The sequence below is a fragment of the Idiotropiscis lumnitzeri genome, unplaced genomic scaffold (assembly GCF_059441095.1).
Source record: "Idiotropiscis lumnitzeri isolate Australia: NSW breed Sydney's pygmy pipehorse unplaced genomic scaffold, RoL_Ilum_1.0 HiC_scaffold_33, whole genome shotgun sequence".
Taxonomy (NCBI): Eukaryota; Metazoa; Chordata; class Actinopteri; order Syngnathiformes; family Syngnathidae; genus Idiotropiscis; species Idiotropiscis lumnitzeri.
Window position 1 is genome coordinate 881,259 of NW_028283571.1, and position 6,844 is coordinate 888,102.

Genomic DNA, 6,844 nt, shown 5'->3' on the forward strand with positions numbered 1-6,844 from the left:
AGAGCATTACCAGTTGCCAGCATGGCGGAACGGTCTAAGGCGTTGCGTTCAGGTCGCAGTCTCCCCGGGAGGCGTGGGTTCGAATCCCACCTCAGACAGTGCCCATTGAAAGTACCAAGCAAGAACAAAGCAAACACAGTCAAGAGAGCATTACCAGTTGCCAGGATGGCGGAGCGGTCTAAGGTGTTGCGTTCAGGTCGCAGTCTCCCCAGGAGGCGTGGGTTCGAATCCCACCTCAGACAGAGCCCATTGAAAGTACCAAGCAAGAACAAAGCAAACACATTGAAGAGAGCATTACCAGGTGCCAGGATGGCGGAGCGGTCTAAGGCGTTGCGTTCAGGTCGCAGTCTCCCCAGGAGGTGTGGGTTCGAATCCCACCTCAGACAGAGCCCATTGAAAGTACCAAGCAAGAACAAAGCAAACACATTCAAGAGAGCATTACCAGGTGCCAGGGTGGCGGAGCGGTCTAAGGCGTTGCGTTCAGGTCGCAGTCTCCCCAGGAGGCGTGGGTTTGAATCCCACCTCAGACAGAGCCCATTGAAAGTACAAAGCAAACACAGTCAAGAGAGCATTACCAGGTGCCAGGGTGGCGGAGCGGTCTAAGGCGTTGCGTTCAGGTCGCAGTCTCCCCAGGAGGCGTGGGTTCGAATCCCACCTCAGACAGTGCCCATTGAAAGTACCAAGCAAGAACAAAGTAAACACAGTCAAGAGAGCATTACCAGTTGCCAGGATGGCGGAGCGGTCTAAAGCGTTGCGTTCAGGTCGCAGTCTCCCCAGGAAGCGTGGGTTCGAATCCCGCCTCAGACAGAGCCCATTGAAAGTACCAAGCAATAACAAAGGAAACACGGTCAAGAGAGCATTACCAGTTGCCAGGATGGCGGAGCGGTCTTAGGCGTTGCGTTCAGGTCGCAGTCTCCCCAGGAGGCGTGTGTTGGAATCCCACCTCAGACAGAGCCCATTGAAAGTACCAAGCAATAACAAAGGAAACACGGTCAAGAGAGCATTACCAGTTGCCAGGATGGCGGAGCGGTCTAAGGCGTTGCGTTCAGGTCGCAGTCTCCCCAGGAGGCGTGGGTTCGAATCCCACCTCAGACAGAGCCCATTGAAAGTACCAAGCAAGAACAAAGCAAACACAGTCAAGAGAGCATTACCAGATGATAAGATGGCAGAGCGGTCTCAGGCATTGCGTTCAGGTCGCAGTCTCCCCAGGAGGCGTGGGTTCAAATCCCACCTCAGACAGTGCCCATTGAAAGTACCAAGCAAGAACAAAGCAAACACAGTCAAGAGAGCATTACCAGTTGCCAGCATGGCGGAACGGTCTAAGGCGTTGCGTTCAGGTCGCAGTCTCCCCGGGAGGCGTGGGTTCGAATCCCACCTCAGACAGTGCCCATTGAAAGTACCAAGCAAGAACAAAGCAAAGACAGTCAAGAGAGCATTACCAGTTGCCAGGATGGCGGAGCGGTCTAAGGTGTTGCGTTCAGGTCGCAGTCTCCCCAGGAGGCGTGGGTTCGAATCCCACCTCAGACAGAGCCCATTGAAAGTACCAAGCAAGAACAAAGCAAACACATTCAAGAGAGCATTACCAGGTGCCAGGATGGCGGAGCGGTCTAAGGCGTTGCGTTCAGGTCGCAGTCTCCCCAGGAGGCGTGGGTTCGAATCCCGCCTCAGAAAGAGCCCATTGAAAGTACCAAGCAAGAATAAAGCAAACACAGTCAAGAGAGGATTACCAGTTGCCAGGATTGCAGAGCGGTCTAAGGCGTTGCGTTCAGGTCGCAGTCTCCCCTGGAGGCGTGGGTTCGAATCCCGCCTCAGACAGAGCCCATTGAAAGTACCAAGCAATAACAAAGGAAACACGGTCAAGAGAGCATTACCAGTTGCCAGGATGGCGGAGCGGTCTAAGGCGTTGCGTTCAGGTCGCAGTCTCCCAAGTAGGCGTGGGTTCGAATCCCACCTCAGACAGAGCCCATTGAATGTACCAAGCAAGAACAAAGCAAACACATTCAAGAGAGCATTACCAGGTGCCAGGATGGCGGAGCGGTCTAAGGCGTTGCGTTCAGGTCGCAGTCTCCCCAGGAGGCGTGGTTTAGAATCCCGCCTCAGACAGAGCCCATTGAAAATACCAAGCAAGAACAAAGCAAACACATTCAAGAGAGCATTACCAGGTGCCAGGATGGCGGAGCGGTCTAAGGCGTTGCGTTCAGGTCGCAGTCTCCCCAGGAGGCGTGGGTTCGAATCCCGCCTCAGACAGAGCCCATTGAAAGTACCAAGCAATAACAAAGGAAACACGGTCAAGAGAGCATTACCAGTTGCCAGGATGGCGGAGCGGTCTAAGGCGTTGCGTTCAGGTCGCAGTCTCCCCAGGAGGCGTGTGTTCGAATCCCACCTCAGACAGAGCCCATTGAAAGTACCAAGCAATAACAAAGGAAACACGGTCAAGAGAGCATTACCAGTTGCCAGGATGGCGGAGCGGTCTAAGGCGTTGCATTCAGGTCGCAGTCTCCCCAGGAGGCGTGGGTTCGAATCCCACCTCAGACAGAGCCCATTGAAAGTACCAAGCAAGAACAAAGCAAACACAGGCAAGAGAGCATTACCAGATGATAAGATGGCAGAGCGGTCTCAGGCATTGCGTTCAGGTCGCAGTCTCCCCAGGAGGTGTGGGTTCAAATCCCACCTCAGACAGTGCCCATTGAAAGTACCAAGCAAGAACAAAGCAAACACAGTCAAGAGAGCATTACCAGTTGCCAGCATGGCGGAACGGTCTAAGGCGTTGCGTTCAGGTCGCAGTCTCCCCAGGAGGCGTGGGTTCGAATCCCACCTCAGACAGAGCCCATTGAAAGTACCAAGCAAGAACAAAGCAAACACATTCAAGAGAGCATTACCAGGTGCCAGGATGGCGGAGCGGTCTAAGGCGTTGCGTTCAGGTCGCAGTCTCCCCAGGAGGCGTGGGTTCGAATCCCACCTCAGACAGAGCCCATTGAAAGTACCAAGCAAGAACAAAGCAAACACATTCAAGAGAGCATTACCAGGTGCCAGGATGGCGGAGCGGTCTAAGGCGTTGCGTTCAGGTCGCAGTCTCCCCAGGAGGCGTGGGTTCGAATCCCGCCTCAGAAAGTGCCCATTGAAAGTACCAAGCAAGAATAAAGCAAACACAGTCAAGAGAGCATTACCAGTTGCCAGGATTGCAGAGCGGTCTAAGGCGTTGCGTTCAGGTCGCAGTCTCCCCTGGAGGCGTGGGTTCGAATCCCGCCTCAGACAGAGCCCATTGAAAGTACCAAGCAAAAACAAAGGAAACACGGTCAAGAGAGCATTACCAGTTGCCAGAATGGCGGAGCGGTCTAAGGCGTTGCGTTCAGGTCGCAGTCTCCCAAGTAGGCGTGGGTTCGAATCCCACCTCAGACAGAGCCCATTGAATGTACCAAGCAAGAACAAAGCAAACACATTCAAGAGAGCATTACCAGGTGCCAGGATGGCGGAGAGGTCTAAGGCGTTGCGTTCAGGTCGCAGTCTCCCTAGGAGGCGTGGGTTCGAATCCCACCTCAGACAGAGCCCATTGAAAGTACCAAGCAAGAACAAAGCAAACACATTCAAGAGAGCATTACCAGGTGCCAGGATGGCGGAGCGGTCTAAGGCGTTGCGTTCAGGTCGCAGTCTCCCCAGGAGGCGTGGGTTCGAATACCACCTCAGACAGAGCCCATTGAAAGCACCAAGCAAGAACAAAGCAAACACATTCAAGAGAGCATTACCAGGTGCCAGGATGGCGGAGCGGTCTAAGGCGTTGCGTTCAGGTCGTAGTCTCCCCAGGAGGCGTGGTTTAGAATCCCGCCTCAGACAGATCCCATTGAAAGTACCAAGCAAGAACAAAGCAAACACATTCAAGAGAGCATTACCAGGTGCCAGGATGGCGGAGCGGTCTAAGGCGTTGCGTTCAGGTCGTAGTCTCCCCAGGAGGCGTGGGTTCGAATCCCGCCTCAGACAGAGCCCATTGAAAGTACCAAGCAATAACAAAGGAAACACGGTCAAGAGAGCATTACCAGTTGCCAGGATGGCGGAGCGGTCTTAGGCGTTGCGTTCAGGTCGCAGTCTCCCCAGGAGGCGTGTGTTCGAATCCCACCTCAGACAGAGCCCATTGAAAGTACCAAGCAATAACAAAGGAAACACGGTCAAGAGAGCATTACCAGTTGCCAGGATGGCGGAGCGGTCTAAGGCGTTGCGTTCAGGTCGCAGTCTCCCCAGGAGGAGTGGGTTCGAATCCCACCTCAGACAGAGCCCATTGAAAGTACCAAGCAAGAACAAAGCAAACACAGTCAAGAGAGAATTACCAGATGATAAGATGGCAGAGCGGTCTCAGGCATTGCGTTCAGGTCGCAGTCTCCCCAGGAGGCGTGGGTTCAAATCCCACCTCAGACAGTGCCCATTGAAAGTACCAAGCAAGAACAAAGCAAACACAGTCAAGAGAGCATTACCAGTTGCCAGCATGGCGGAACGGTCTAAGGCGTTGCGTTCAGGTCGCAGTCTCCCCGGGAGGCGTGGGTTCGAATCCCACCTCAGACAGTGCCCATTGAAAGTACCAAGCAAGAACAAAGGAAACACGGTCAAGAGAGCATTACCAGTTGCCAGGATGGCGGAGCGGTCTAAGGCGTTGCGTTCAGGTCGCAGTCTCCCCAGGAGGCGTGGGTTCGAATCCCACCTCAGAAAGTGCCCATTGAAAGTACCAAGCAAGAATAAAGCAAACACAGTCAAGAGAGCATTACCAGTTGCCAGGATTGCAGAGCGGTCTAAGGCGTTGCGTTCAGGTCGCAGTCTCCCCTGGAGGCGTGGGTTCGAATCCCGCCTCAGACAGAGCCCATTGAAAGTACCAAGCAAAAACAAAGGAAACACGGTCAAGAGAGCATTACCAGTTGCCAGCATGGCGGAACGGTCTAAGGCGTTGCGTTCAGGTCGCAGTCTCCCCAGGAGGCGTGGGTTCGAATCCCACCTCAGACAGATCCCATTGAAAGTACCAAGCAAGAACAAAGCAAACACATTCAAGAGAGCATTACCAGGTGCCAGGATGGCGGAGCGGTCTAAGGCGTTGCGTTCAGGTCGCAGTCTCCCCAGTAGGCGTGGGTTCGAATCCCACCTCAGACAGAGCCCATTGAAAGTACCAAGCAAGAACAAAGCAAACACAGTCAAGAGAGCATTACCAGGTGCCAGGATGGCGGAGCGGTCTAAGGCGTTGCGTTCAGGTCGCAGTCTCCCCAGGAGGCGTGGGTTCGAATCCCACCTCAGACAGAGCCCATTGAAAGTACCAAGCAAGAACAAAGCAAACACATTCAAGAGAGCATTACCAGGTGCCAGGATGGCGGAGCGGTCTAAGGCGTTGCGTTCAGGTCGCAGTCTCCCCAGGAGGCGTGGGTTCGAATCCCACCTCAGACAGAGCCCATTGAAAGTACAAAGCAAACACAGTCAAGAGAGCATTACCAGGTGCCAGGGTGGCGGAGCGGTCTAAGGCGTTGCGTTCAGGTCGCAGTCTCCCCAGGAGGCGTGGGTTCGAATCCCGCCTCAGACAGAGCCCATTGAAAGTACCAAGCAAGAACAAAGCAAGCACATTCAAGAGAGCATTACCAGGTGCCAGGATGGCGGAGCGGTCTAAGGCGTTGCGTTCAGGTCGCAGTCTCCCCAGGAGGCGTGGGTTTGAATCCCACCTCAGACAGTGCCCATTGAAAGTACCAAGCAAGAACAAAGCAAACACAGTCAAGAGAGCATTACCAGTTGCCGGGATGGCGGAGCGGTCTAAGGCGCTGCGTTCAGGTCGCAGTCTCCCCAGGAGGCGTGGGTTCGAATCCCACCTCAGACAGTGCCCATTGAAAGTACCAAGCAAGAACAAAGCAACCACAGTCAAGAGAGCATTACCAGTTGCCAGGATGGTGGAGCGGTCTAAGGCGTTGCGTTCAGGTCGTAGTCTCCCCAGGAGACGTGGGTTCGAATCCCACCTCAGATAGTGCCCATTGAAACTACCAAGCAAGAACAAAGCAAACACAGTCTAGAGAGCATTACCAGTTGCCTGGATGGCGGAGCGGTCTAAGGCGTTGCGTTCAGGTCGCAGTCTCCCAAGGAGGCGTGGGTTCGAATCCCACCTCAGACAGAGCCCATTGAAATTACCAAGCAAGAACAAAGGAAACACAGTAAAGAGAGCATTACCAGGTGCCAGGATGGCGGAGCGGTCTAAGGCGTTGCGTTCAGGTCGCAGTCTCCCCAGGAGGCGTGGGTTCGAATCCCACCTCAGACAGAGCCCATTGAAAGTACCAAGCAAGAACAAAGCAAACACATTCAAGAGAGCATTACCAGGTGCCAGGATGGCGGAGCGGTCTAAGGCGTTGCGGCGTTCAGGTCGCAGTCTCCCCAGGAGGCGTGGGTTCGAATCCCGCCTCAGACAGAGCCCATTGAAAGTACCAAGCAAGAACAAAGCAAGCACATTCAAGAGAGCATTACCAGGTGCCAGGATGGCGGAGCGGTCTAAGGCGTTGCGTTCAGGTCGCAGTCTCCCCAGGAGGCGTGGGTTTGAATCCCACCTCAGACAGTGCCCAGTGAAAGTACCAAGCAAGAACAAAGCAAACACAGTCAAGAGAGCATTACCAGTTGCCAGGATGGCGGAGCGGTCTAAGGCGCTGCGTTCAGGTCGCAGTCTCCCCAGGAGGCGTGGGTTCGAATCCCACCTCAGACAGTGCCCATTGAAAGTACCAAGCAAGAACAAAGCAACCACAGTCAAGAGAGCATTACCAGTTGCCAGGATGGTGGAGCGGTCTAAGGCGTTGCGTTCAGGTCGTAGTCTCCCCAGGAGGCGTGGGTTCGAATCCCGCCTCAG